General features: G+C 42.8%; 1 protein-coding gene and 1 pseudogene across 1 annotated transcript in view; one reads left to right on the forward strand and one right to left on the reverse strand.

Annotated features, from left to right (window-relative positions):
* The window catches only part of Snx30 (sorting nexin family member 30), a 167,601-nt gene that overhangs the window by 49,619 nt on the left and 103,595 nt on the right, over positions 1-14,387 (forward strand). The window lies entirely within an intron of this gene.
* LOC105943924 overlaps positions 1-14,387 on the reverse strand; it is a 35,354-nt pseudogene that overhangs the window by 1,565 nt on the left and 19,402 nt on the right.

Here is a 14,387-nt window from a genome sequence, read left to right on the forward strand (position 1 = left end):
TTAAATATTTGATTTATTTATTTGAGAGAGAAAGAAGCAGATAGAGAGAATGGGCACTCCAGGGCCGGTAGCCCTGCAGACTAACTCCAGATGCATGCACTGCCTTGTACATCTGGCTTACATGAGTCCTAGGGAATCGAACCTGGATCTTTTGGCTTTGTAGGCAAGTGCCTTAACTGCTTAGCCATGTCTCCAGCACTAAATTAAAAAAAATATTTTATTTATTTTTATTTATTTGACAGAAAAAGGAAGGGAGGGAGGGAGAGAGGGAGAGGGAAGGAGGGAGGGAGAGGGAGAGAATGGGTACTCCAGGGTCTCCAGCCACTGCAAATGAACTCCAGATGCATGCACCACCTTGTAAATATGGCTAATGTGGGTCCTGGGGAATTGAACCTGGGTTCTTTGGCTTTCCAGGCAAATGCCCTAACTGCTAAGCCATCACTCCAGCCCTAAATTTTATTTATTTGAGAAAGGGAGAGAGAGGTGCAGATAGAGAGAATGGGTACACCAAGGCCTTCAGCTGCTGCAAATGAACTCCAAACATGTACCATTTTGTGCACTTGGCTTACATGGCTCCTAGGGAATTGAACCTGGGTCCTTTGGTTTTGCAGGCAAGTGCCTTAACTGCTAAGCCATCTCTCAAGCCCTTACCACATTTTTAAAGAAAGACAGACAGTATCCTTTTTGGTGCAGCCTAAGGAAATGATCCTAGATTCCTAAAAAATCTTGTCTTGTGGGCATGCTCATGGAGGTTGGAAGAGTCAGATGTTCTTCCCACTTTTTTGGTTTTTCGAGGTAGGGTCTCACTCTAGCCTAGGCTGACCTGGAATTCACTATGGAGTCTCAGGGTGGCCTCGAACTCACGGCAATCCTCCTACCTCTGCCCTCCCACTTTTAAGAGCTGTTTTTTTCACACAAGACTCAAGGAGTGATTACCTGCCTTCCCTGTGTGTGTGGGTTCCTGTCAATGCGGTAACACCACTATGCACAGAATCAAAAATGTTTCTTACCCCTAGCTTCAGTGTGGTCCAGCTGACTGTTGCTGGGTCCTGGGCTGCTTTGGGTGATTTTGAGGACTATCTGCTTTCAGTTCATTAAAAACAGTTGTCTGCCTTCAGTTACAACTGACAGGAAGAGTGCCTGGACCATTGGAAACAAATGAAGCCTGCAATGTATTCTAAGTCTTTGTCCTCCATACAGACAGCTGTGGCTTAGTCATGGCTGAAGATTGAAGAAAGTGGTAAATTAATATTTTCCTGTTAGTTCAGCCAGGCAGAATTGAGTAACCATACCACCATCCTCTGGTCCACAGTTCCCCTTCCTGTTTGCAAGTGCCATCCTTGCTCTTTTGGTTCTGACTGGTCTTGGTTGGAAAAAAATTTTTTTATTTTGGTGATGTTAATAGTTTATAAATGATTACACTTATTCAAGGGAGTCTTGAGGGTGAGGTAGAGGAGGCAGTAGGGAGCCCACATGGGGGTAGGGGTCATATGCCCCCATCTTAGCCTACCAGGACCTAGATGATGGAGGCTTATCATAGCAGGGACCCAGAAGTTCAGGAGAAGTGAAATGCCAACAAGAGGTCTTGCCCACCTGGTAAGCATCTATTTATAATCTTTTTATATCTTAAAATATTTTTATTTATTTATTTGCAAGCAGAAAGAGGGAGAGAGAATGGGCACACCAGGGCCCCTTGCCATTGCAGATGAACTCCAGACTCATGTGTCACTTTGTGCATCTGGCTTTATGTGGGTATTGGGGAATCAAACTTGAGCCAGCAGGCTTTGCAAATAAGTGTCTTTAACTGTTGAGCCTTCTCCCCGGCCCTATTTATAGTCTCACTGTGGTGGGCTTTACCTTTAGACTAGGGTGAGTTGGAGAGAGCTGATTGGTAGACTCTAGGGCTGGCTCATAAGAGGCCAGCCATAACACCAAGTTTAGGGCTGAGCTTAACCAACTAAAATCCCAGATCAGATTTTTTTTTAAATATTTTTATTTAATTGAGAAAGAGAGGGCCTCTAGCCACTGCAAATAAACTCCAAATGCATGTACCACCTTGTGCATCTGGCTTATTTGGGTGCTGGAGAATTGAACCTGGGTCCTTAGGCTTTGCAGGCAAGTGCCTTAGCCACTAAGCCATCTCTCCAGCCACCAGATCAGATTTTTTAAAAAACTTATTTATTTGAGTGTGATAGAGAGGGGGGGGGAGGGAGAGGGAGATGAAGAGAAAGAAAGAGAGGGGGGAGAGAAAAAGAAAAAGAGAGAATGGGCGTGCCAGGGCCTCCAGCTACTGCAAACGAACTCCAGATGCGTGTGCACCCCCTTGTGCATCTGGCTAATGTGGGTCCTGGGGAATCAAGCTTTGAACCACGGTCCTTAGGCTTCACAGGCAAGCGCTTAACCACTAAGCCATCTCTCTAGCCCCTAGATCAGATTTAAACCTTAATTTTAATTTTAGGAAAGGGGAACTCCCTCCCAGAGAGGGACTCAGGTTGTTTATGGAAAAAAACAGAACTATGTTAACTCCTTTAGGCAAGATACATATAGAAGCTAGACTCTGATCTCTAGCAAAGTAGAGACTGCAAGGGCAGGCCCAAAGTCATCCCTGCTTTTTACTTTTGGGGCCCAGTCACCCTGAATTGCCTCATTAATAAAGAATAGGAGAACGCTAGCTTCTCTTAGAACGTTTCAGTTAGAAGTTGAGGCCCATGGACTGGAGAGTTGGCTCAATGGTTAGGTGCTTGCTGGCAAAGCCAAAGGACCCAGGTTTGATTCCTCAGCACTCATGTAAAGCCAGATGTAGAAGGTGGTGTATGTGTCTGTGGTTTGATTGCAGTGGCTAGGAGACCTTGATGTGTCCATTCTCTATCTCTACCTGCCTCTGCCCCTCCCTTTCTTAAATACATAAAGTAAAATATTAAAAGAAGAAATTGAAGCCAGGTACGGTGGCACATGCCTTTAATTTCAGCACTTGGGAAGATCACTGAGTTCAAGGCCTCCTGAGACTATATAGTGAATTCCAGGTTAGCCTGAGCTAATGTGAGACCCAACCTTGAAAAACAAAACAAAAAAAAAAAAAAAAAGAGAGAGAGAGACCAGAGAGAACCAGGAGATGCCACCTCACATGCCATCTCATCCATCTCACCATCTCACCGGCACAAGAATGAGACTCTTTGCAGAAATGGAACTTATGTCTGATCAAGGTGGATCTACAGTGTCCCTGCTGTCCACAGTCTAGCATGCTAAGATAGATGGCCCAGGTGGTCTGACCCTGGGGTCTTTCCTCCAAATCTACAAACCAATAGGGTCATCTTCTTGCATGTAAAGGTTCTCACCATCTTCTTGTCTTGTTTTCTTCTCTCTGTGGGATTCACCTGGACTTACCCCTGTGCTGCTTGATACTCATGGCTCACTTGGCCTGGGTGGGGTGGAGGTGGGGGTGAGAGGAGAGCATAACACTGTTTCTTGGTCTGGGGGAACTCTTCTGCTTGCCTCTACATCATAGTTTGGGGTAACTTCTCACTTTGATTACATGCATGATTTTTCTCTGGTCTCTGAACCTACCACATGTGTATTTCCCTTACGCCCTGGATCTACCCCTGGATACTTTCACTAACTCCAGGCCTGCCACCTGTGTGATTTCTCTAAACTCGGCATAACCATGAGTGCAACTCCTCATTTCTCATCTGAATCTCTTGGTCTCTGTTTTGATATTTTTCCATTTATTCTTTCTTGAGCCTCACCATTTGCCCTCTTAACTCCTCTCCATGGGAAAGCACACAACAGATGTCCATGTGTGGTGGTTTGATTCAGGTGTTCCCCCATAAACTTAGGTGTTCTGAATGCTAGGTTCTCAGCTGATGGAGGAAGACTTGGAAGTTAATGCCTCCTGGAGGGAGTGCATTGTTGGGGGCGGGCTTATGGGTGTTACAGCCAGTTTCCCCATGCCAGTGTTTGGCACACTCTCCTGTTGCTATGGTCCACCTTATGTAAGCCAGGGAATGATGTCCACCCTCTGCTCATGTCATCATTTTCCCTGCCATCATGGAGCTTCCCCATCGAGCCTGCTCTTGGTTGGGTGATTTCTACCAGCAATCAGACCTGACTGCAACACCATGTGTGTTCCTTCTAAGTCTCCCTGCATGTACACCTGAGTTCTATCTTCCACGTGCTTGTAGGCTGACCTGGAATTTATTCTGTAGTCTTGGGGTGGCCTTAAACTCATGGCAATCCTCCTACCTCTGCCTCCTGAGTGCTGGGATTAAAGGTATGTGCCACCATGCCCGGCTCAATTTTTTTTTTTTTTAGAGTGAGAGAGAGAGTAAGAGCAATAGAGAGAATTGGTGTGCTATGGCCTCAGCCAGCCATTGCATTTGAACACTAGATGCCTGCACCACCTAGTGGGCATGTATGACCTTGCACTTATCTGGCTTGTGTGGGATCTGGAGAGTCGAACATGGGTCTGTAGGCTTCACAAGCAAGTGCCTTAACCATTAAACCATTTCTCCAGCTTTTATTTTACTATTTATTTGTTTGTTTTGTTTTTCGAGGTAGAGTCTCACTGTAGCCCAAGTTGACCTGGAAGTCACTGTGTAGTCTCAGGGTAGCCTTGAACTCATGGTGATACTCCTACCTCTACCTCTCAAGTGCTGGGATTAAATATGCGCCATCATGCCCAGCTTTACTTTTTATTTATTTCTTTTTATTTTTAAATATTTACAAAATGTTATTAAAAATGTCAATTCAGCACTGGAGAGATGGCTTAGCAGTTAAGCGCTTGCCTGTGAAGCCTAAGGACCTTGGTTCAAGGCTTGATTTCCCAGTACCCACATAAGCCAGATGCACAAATTGGCACATGCATCTGGAGTTTGCTTGCAGTGGCTGCAAGCCCTGGTGCACCCATTCTCTCTCTCTCTGTGGCCATTCTCTCTCTCTTTCTTTCTCTCTCAACTAAATAAATAAAAATAAAAAGTATATTTTTAAAGTATATAAGGAGGTCCCAGGTACCTTTAATTCAGTTTTCTTAAGTGGTAATGTTTAATAGACTTGGGTAACAGTACAAGGAAATGATGTAGAACTCATTTAGATTTCACCAGTTTCATATACAATGATTTGTGTATGTGTGCATGCATACATATGTGTGTTAATATGCAATTTTGTCATATGTGCAGATTTCTTTTTTTTTTTAAAATAAATTTTATTTATTTATTTAAGAAAGAGAAGGGGGGTAGAGAATGGACACGCCAGGGCATCCAGCCACTGCAAATGAACACCAGACACATCGCCCCCTTGTGTATCTGGCTTATGTGGGTCCTGGAGAATCAAAACGGGATCCTTTGGCTTTGCAGGCAAATGCCTTAACCACTAAGCCAGCTCTCCAGCCCCGTATGTGCAGATTTCTTTAACAGTAACATCATAGTCAGGACTCAGTATTGTTTGGCCATCTATATGGCTGCTTTTGCTGTCATTCATTGTCAAACATACATTAGTTTCCAGTTCTTAACCTCTTAACCATCATTAGTCTTATGCGTGGTTTGTTTTTTTTAAAATTTAATTTAATTTTTTACCTTTTCACAATTTTTATTAACATTTTCCATGATTATAAAAAATATCCCATGGTAATACCCTCATCCCCTGCACTTGCCCCTTTGAAATTCCATTCTCCATCATATTACCTCCCCATCTCAATCATTCTACTTACATATGAGTAGTTTATTTTTAAAAAACCACAAATTTATTTATTTATTTTTAAATTTTTGTTTATTTTTATTTATTTATTTGAAAGTGACAGACAGAGAAAGAGGCAGATATAGAGAGAGAATGGGTGCGCCAGGGCCTCCAGCCACTGCAAACGAACTCCAGACGCATGTGCCTCCTTGTGCATCGGGCTAACGCAAGTCCTGGGGAATCGAACCTCTAACCAGGGTCCTTGGGCATCACAGGCAAGTGCTTAACCATTAAGCCATCTCTCCAGCCCTATAAATTTATTTATTTATTTTTATCTTTTGTTTTTTTTGAGGTAGGGTTTCACTCTAGCTCAGGCTGACCTGGAATTTACTATGTAATCTCAGGGTGGCCTCAAACTCACGGTGATCCTCTTACCTCTACCTCCTGAGTGCTGGGATTAAAGGCATGTGCCACCACGCACGGTATAAATTTATTTTTGAGACATCATCCAGCTATGTATCACAGGCTTGCTTCCAACTCACTATGTATCTTAGGCTGACAGCGAACTTATGATCCTCCTCTGTCAGCCTCTCAAGTGCTAGAATGTTTTTCACAAAATAAATAGGAAAAAACCTAACATGGGTTGGAGAGATGGCTTAGTGGTTTGCTTGCCTGCAAAACCTGAGGATCCAGGTTCAGTTCCCTAGTATCTATGTAAGCCATGTAAGCACATGCACCTGGAGTTCATTTGCAGTGGTTAAAGGCCCTGGTACAACCACTCATTCTCATCCTCATTCTCATTTGCTTCCTCTTTTTCTGATAAATAAATAAATAAAATTTAAAAAACATAACATATGTATTATATGTGAAAATTTGTGAAATTAGTTTGTGCCATGAATAATGTTCTGTTGGAACACAGCCACATTCATTTGTTTACTTACTGTCTGTGGCAGTTTTTGCACTGCAGCAGCCTTCTTGAGTTGTTGGAACAGAGACATATGGTGCACAAACTTGAAAATATTTACTAATACTTAATTTAATTTTTAGTTTTTAAAATTTTTCTTTATTTATTTGAGAGGGAGAGAGAGAATGGGCACGCCAGGGCCTCCAGCCACTGTAACCGAACTCCAGATGTGTGCGCCCTTGGGCTGTGCCTTAACCGCAGCCCTCAAATAAATATTTTTAAAATACATAAGGCGTTTGCCTGCAAAGCCAAAGGACCCAGGTTCGATTCCCCAGGACCCAGGTAAGCCAGCAGCCCAAGGGGACACACACATCTGGAGTTCATTTACAGTGGCTGGAGGCCCTGGCCCACCCATTCATTCTTTCTTTCTCTCTCCCTCTTTCCCTCTCTCAAATAAATAAATAAAAATATTAAAAATAAATAAGAAAATCTTAAAAAACAGAAAGCAAACTTGGGCTGGAGAGCTGGCTTAGTGGTTAAGGTATTTGCCTGCAAAGCCAAAGGACCTCGGTTCAATTTCCCAGGACCCACATAAGCCAGATGTACAAGGTGGCACATGGGTCTGAAGTTCATTTGCAGTGGCTGGAAGCTCTGGAGCACTCATTCTCTTTCTCTCCCCCAACCCCCCTCCCTCCCCCCGCCCTCTCTCTCCTCTCCCTTTCTTTCTGTCTCATTCCCTCAAATAAAAAGAAAATTAAGGGCTGGAGAGATGGCTTAGCGGTTAAGCGCTTGCCTGTGAAGCCTAAGGACCCTGGTTCGAGGCTCAATTCTCCAGGACCCACGTTAGCCATATGCACAAGGGGGCGCATGTGTCTGGAGTTTGTTTGCAGTGGCCAGAGGCCCTGGCGTGCCCATTCTGTCTCTCTCTATATCTGCCTCTTTCTCTCTCTCTGTCCATCGCTTTCAAATAAATAAAAATAAACAAAAAAATTAAAAAAAAGAAAATTTAAAAAAAGAAGCAAACTCTTGAGGCTAATAAAAATAATAGGATTTAGAGAGAAAATTCTTTTTTCACATAAACTATGTATCTCTCCAGCACTGTTTTTCTCCTCCTCTTCTTCTTTCTCCTCCTCTTCCTCCTCTTCCTCTTTTTTTTTTCCCCCCCTGAGGTGGGGTCTCACTCTAGCTCAGGCTTAACTGGAATTCACTTATGTAGTCTCAGGGTTGCCTTGAACTCACGGTGATCCTCCTACCTCTGCCTTCCAAGGGCTGGGATTAAAAGTGTGCACCAATACTCCTGGGTTCTTTTTCTTTTTCTTTTTTTTTCTCAGGTAGGGTCTGGCCACTATAGCCCAGGCTGACCTGGAATTCACTATTAAGTCTCAGGGTGGCCTCAAACTCATAGTCAGGACTCAGTATTGTTTGGTCATCTATATGGCTGCTTTTGCTGTCATTCATTGTCAAACATACATCAGTTTCCAGTTCTTAACCTCTTACCATCATTAGTCTTATGTGTGGTTTGTGGTCTGTGTCATAAATAGGGAGTGATAATTAGTTTGTCTCTCTTGATCTGCTATCTCATAGAGACATAATCAAGTATTTCATTACTTGAAGAAAGGTACTCAAAGTATGTTTAATTATATATATTTTAGGGATGTAATCTTTTAGCTAATTTTTAAAAAAATCTATTTGAGAGAGAGAGAGAGAGAGAGAGAGAGAGAGAGAGAGAGAGAAGGGAAGAAGCAGAGAAAAAGAGACAATGGGTGCTCCAGGGCCTCCAGCCACCACAAAAGAACTCCAGACACGTGTCCCCTTGTGCATTTGTCTTATGTGGTTTTTGGGGAATTGAATCGAAATCTTTAGTCATTGCAGGCAAACACCTTAAACACTAAGCCATTTCCCCAGCCCCCATCTTTTAGCTAAGTTTTGTCAGCTATACCTGGGAGAGGCTTTGAGGAAAGTCACCTCTTCTGGAGTCTGCTAGCACCTTCCTCTATGTTACAACCTTAATGGAAACATAACCAGAGTCTTTGATTGGTACAGCTGGCATTTTCCTTGGTCACATGAAACATAGATAGAAGCATCTTCAGGTGGCATGGTGGTGCACACCTGTAACCCCATTACTCAAGAGGCTGAGGAAGTAGGACTGTGAGTTCTAGGCTAGCCTGGGCTACATAGTGAGCCCTTACCTCAAAAAAATACTTTGAAAAACAACAACAACAAAAAAAATCAAAACAACAAAAATGCACCTTCAGAAATCCTCACTGTTAATTGATTTCTTGCATATTGGCTTCAAGATAAGCCTCCAAGCCTCTTTGTGTGGGAATGACTCCATAGCCACTGCCACACCAACATACAGGGCTCTTAGTAGCTTCATTTTATCCCTCACAGTTCAGAGACAAGGTTGTAACATATTTTCCCTCACTATTTCCTTGGCATTCTTCATCATCTATCTCTGCTTCCCTGCCATCTGTTTGTTGTCAGATAGGGACTCAAATACTCGGTCCTTCTCTGCAAAGCTTATTACTGTGGCAGAGCTCAGAGTGCCCCATGAGAGACTAGAACTGTGACCAGTGCAGACATACGAAGCTTAATGGGGACGTTTGAGAAATGTGTTAGGTGATGTCATCATTGTGTGAAAATCATAGTGGTGTGGTCTACTACATACCTAGTTTGTTGGTCCAGGTTACAAAGTTGTATAACCTAGTACCGTATTGAGTACAATTATCGGCCATCGTAACATTTTGAGATCTGTGTATCTAAAAATGTCTAAACATGGAAAAGGCACGAAAGAGGTGGTATAACAGATACAAAATAGTATGGGTTTAGGGCATTTGCCAAGAATAGAGCTGTAGGATTTAGTGTTGCTCCGGGAAGATCAGTGCATGACACAAATTGACAGCCCCTGGCATTATTGTAATAAGCTCTATGCACTCAGGCTGCACTGAAGTTGACAACTTCCATAATTATAACATTTTTCTTTTCTTTTAAAAAATATTTTATGTTTGTTTGTTTATTAAAGAGAGAGTGTGTGTATACCTTCCAGTGATGTTTGGATAAATGTTAAATGAATACATACTAGGCGCACTATGATTTAATGGAGGGTGGGGGGGATATACTCTAGTGCTTCCTGAACTGACTGTACTAATGTTTTATTCAAATTCAGGCAGTCAAAGCTATGAGGAGTCAGAGTACAAGACAGAGCAGGAGTTCCCATCAGATCAGATCATGAGTTGTTTGTTTATATTTATCAGGAAATCTTTGGAGAAGCTGTGAGTTTCCTGTCTTCAAGAAGTTCCACCCAAGGCACATAGTCTTTCATGACCTCAGGCTTAGTTCTACGCAAAGATTAGCCTTTTGCCAATTAGCTTGATCTGAGAGCGAGAGAGACAGAGGAGAGGGAGGGGGATGGGGAGGGAAGGAGAGAATGGGCATGCCAGGGCCTCCAGCCACTGCAAAGGAACTCCAGATGCATGTGCCACCATGTGCATCTGGCTTACATGGGTTCTGGAGAGTTGAACCTGGGTTCTCAGGCTTAATCGGCAAAAACCTCAACCGCTAAGCCGTCTCTCCAGCCCCATTTTTTTTTCATATAAAGTAACCTTATGTACCGTAATAAACTTAAAAATATAATTTATTTGTGTATGTGTGTTCATGTGCCAAGGTCTCTTGCAAAGGAATACCTGTACAGTTTTATGTGGGTGGCTGGAGAATTGAATCCCAGGCAGCAGGCTTTACGAGCAAGTGTCTTTAACTGTGGAACTATCTCACTAGTCCCCTACTGTAATAAACTTTTTAAAAAAAAACCTTTTTAGCCGGGCGTGGTGGCACACGCCTTTAATCCCAGCACTTGGGAGGCAGAAGTAGATGGATTGCTGTGAGTTTGAGGCCACCCTGAGACTACATAGTTAATTCCAGGTCAGTCTGGAAGAGAGTGAGACCCTACCTTGTAAAAAAAAAAAATTTTTTTTTCTTCCCCTTTTTCCAGGTAGGGTCGTACTCTAGTCCAGGCTGACCTGGAATTCACTGTAGTCTTAGGATGGCCTTGAACTCAACTTTGATTCTCCTATCTCTGCCTCCCAAGTACCACCACACCTGCTAAAAAAACTTTTTGACTTTTTTTTATAAAAACAAAACACAAACCTATTTTAGGTGATAGAAGTTTTCAACTGTTATAATCTTATGGAACCACTGTTGTATTTGTGTTGAATACTGGCTAAAATGTTGTGTGGTGTATAAGTGTATTAACTTTAAGGCCTTTTTCTTTTTTTGTTTGTGATGTGTGTATGTCTGTTTGTAGGTGTGTGTGCAGGGATGTGGGCCTGTGTTTGCTTGTGCATCTGGTGGCCAGAGGATAACTTTGGATTTTGCTCTTCACGAATGACATTTAACTCTTATAGAGTCTCTCATTGGTCTCTAGCTCATCAATTAGGTTACATTGGCTCACCACTGAACCCAGGAGATCCTCCTATCTCAACCTCCCCAGTGCTGGAATTATAGCTATATACTGCTATACCTGAAATTTTACATGGGTTCTGGGGTTTGAACTCAACTCTTCCTTCCATGGAGGCAAGCACTTTACTGACTGTCCCCATACCCTCCTTCTCTTTTCTTTTATCCATCTTCCTCCTTTGTTTTCTACTTTTCTTACTTCCTTTGTCTGGTTAGTTCTGAAACTTTAAACAAAAAAATCCTTAAAAATACTTTTTAAACTTATTTCCAAGCAGAAAGAGAGAGGGATGGGAAGGGAGGGAGAGGGAGGGATGAGGGAGGCGTGTACCAGGGCTTCTAGCCACAGCAAATGAACCCCAGATGTACATGCCACTTTGTACATCTGGCTTTACATTGGTGCTGGGGAATCAAACCTGGGTTGTTAGACTTTGCAGGCAGGTGCCTTAACCACTAAGCCATCTATCCAGCCCCAGGTATGAAACTGTTCAAAGTAGTTTTGGTTTAGAATAATCCCTGCTTTTTTTTTTTTTTTTCTCTTACTTTGTCTTTTGTTGGCAGTGCTGGGGATTGAACCCAGAGCTTCATGCATGTGAAGCAAGCACCTACTTAAAAATATATATATATATTTATTTATTTGTAAGCAGAGAGAGGAGACAGAGAGAATGGGCACACCAGGGCCTCCAGCTGCTGCAAATAGATTCCAGGTGCATATGCCACTTTGTGCATCTGGCTTTATGTGGGTACTGGGGAGTCAAATTACAGTCACTAGACTTTGCAGGCAAGCCCCTTAGTCACTGAGTAATCTCTTCAGCCCTGCTTTAAAAAATTATTTTTCTTTTCTTAATAAAAGTAAAATATTTATCAGCACCACGCTCTAACCAACTGAGCTAACTGGCCAGCTAAAAATAAAATATTTAAAAAACTTAAAGGGCTGGAGGGATGGTTTAGCAGTTAAGGTGTTTGCCTGCAAAGCCAAAGGACCCAGGTTTGATTCCCCAGGACCCATGTTTTCCAGATGCACAAGGGGGCACATGCATCTGGAGTTCGTTTGCAGTGGCTGGAGGGCCTGTCGTGCCCATGCTCGCTCGCTCTCTCTCTCTCTCTCTCTCTCTCTCTCTCTCTCTCTCTCTGTCAAATAAATAAATAAAAATAAAATATTTAAATATTGTTTTTTTCTTAATGATTTTATTGTGATCGTACTTGGTTTGGTACCTTTTTCTCTTCCACAGACATAGTAGAATCACCTACCTGCATTCTGAGGTGTGTCAGTGGGTGTAAAGGGTTGGATATGGAGTCACTGTAGACTGTCAGGTGGCTCAGCAGGCAGGTTGGACATCCATCTGTACTTTGGGGTTAGATGTGGGACTACTTCACATTTTTATTTTATTTTACTTACTTATTTGCACCCAGAAAATGGGGGAGGAGGAGGGCTAGAGTTAGAGAATAGGTGTACCAAGACCTCTTGCTGCTATAAATGAATCTAGATTCATGCACCACCTTTTGCATCCACCTTTATGTAGCTACTGGAGAATCAAATCTGGGCCGGCAGACTTTGTAAGCATGCCTTTAACCACTGAGTCATCTCCTCAGCCCCTTCATGTTTTTCAAAATGGTGCCAGGGAAATATGTCTTGGGCCTTGAGGAATTCCAAGAAAATAATGTGTCTTGTGGCTCCTTTGTGATCAGATACAGACCAGAATTGGTGCAACATTGCCTAACTCCTCAGAACCAGTTCTGAACACATCTGATCCCCTCTGTACAGGGAGGGAAAAAGGAAGTGAAAGTTTTTCTTTTTAAAGAAGTGTAATTTATAGTCACACACTTTCTTCTAGTTTAGCATGTTCTTCCTTCTGGTTAATTTTAGGTTTGGGTTGTGGGTTTGAGGATATCCCACTGTCAACAGATGGAGGGTGTATTTGTCATGAATCATTGAGTGTGAGACTATTCCACCAGAGTATAGTTTGTATTTGAGTGTCCAACAGAAATTGGGATGTAGTTCTGTTTTGTTTTCTTTTTTTCCCCTCTAGATCTATCTAGTTTAAAGTCAGTAGTGCCTAACTTTCTTTGCCACCCAGATAGTTTTGACACTCAGTTTTTTCAAGGTAGGGTCTCACTGTAGCCCAGGCTGACCTGGACTTCACTTAATAGTCCCACATTGGGGGCTGGAGAGATGGCTTAGCAGTTAAGCGTTTGCCTGTAATGCCTAAGGATCCCAGTTCGAGGCTCGATTCCCCAGGACCCTTGTTATCCAGATGCACAAGGGGGCGCACGCGTCTGGAGGTCGTTTGCAGTGGCTGGAGGCCCTGGCGCACTCATTCTCTCTCTCTCTCTCTCTCTATCTTCCTTTCTTGCTCTGTCGCTCTCAAATAAATAAAAAATGAACAAAAAAAAAATTAAAAAAAAATAGTCCCAGGTTGGCTTTAAGCTCACAGTGATCCTCCTCCTTATGTCTCCCAAATGCTGGGATTAAAGGCATAAACCAACATAAATAAATAAACAAAACAAACAAACAAATAAAGGCCTGAGCTACCATGCTCAGAAGTTTTGTCACTGTGGCTGTTATTTGTTTGTTTTTTTTTTGTGTGTGTGTGTGGTTTTTTGAGGTAGGATCCCGCTCTAGCTCAGAGTGACCTGGAATTCACTCTGTAGTCTCAGGATGGCCTTGAACTGCCCCCTGCTGGGATTAGAGGCGTGTGCCACCACACCTGGCTCATTATTTGTGTTTTTTTTTCCCCAAAGGTTTACACACATTTCAGTTGGCTTGTGTACGCATTTGAATTTGACACATACTTTATATTATTTTTATTTGTGAGAGAGAAAGAGACAGTGAAAGAGAGAGAAGGGGCACACTGGAGCCTCCAGCCATTACAAACAAACCCCAGATGTATGTGCTACCATGTGCATCTGGCTTACATGGGTCCTGGGGAATTGAACTTGGGTCCTCTGGCTTTGCAGGCAAGTACCTTAACTGCTAAGCCATACCTCTAGCTCATTGACACATAATTTTTTTTTGTTTTGTTATTTTGGTTTTTCAAGATAGGGTCTCACTCTAGCCCAGGCTGTCCTGGAATTCACCATATAGTCTCAGGCTGGCCTCGATCTCACAGCAGTCCTCCTACCTCTGCCTCCCAAGTGCTGGAGTTAAAGGTGTGCACCACTGTGCCTGTCTTGTCACATATAAGGTGCCCATGGATTTGAGAGTGATTTCATGTTACAGGAAAATGATGAATTTTTGGTAACTTTGGAGGCGAGGATGCTTTTTTGTTGTTGTTGTTTTTTGAGGCAGGCTTTCACTCTAGCCCAGGCTGACCTGGAATTTACTATGTAGTCTCAGGGCAGCCTTGAACTCTCGGAGATCATCCTA

This window comes from Jaculus jaculus, chromosome 1, assembly GCF_020740685.1.
Source record: "Jaculus jaculus isolate mJacJac1 chromosome 1, mJacJac1.mat.Y.cur, whole genome shotgun sequence".
NCBI lineage: Eukaryota > Metazoa > Chordata > Mammalia > Rodentia > Dipodidae > Jaculus > Jaculus jaculus.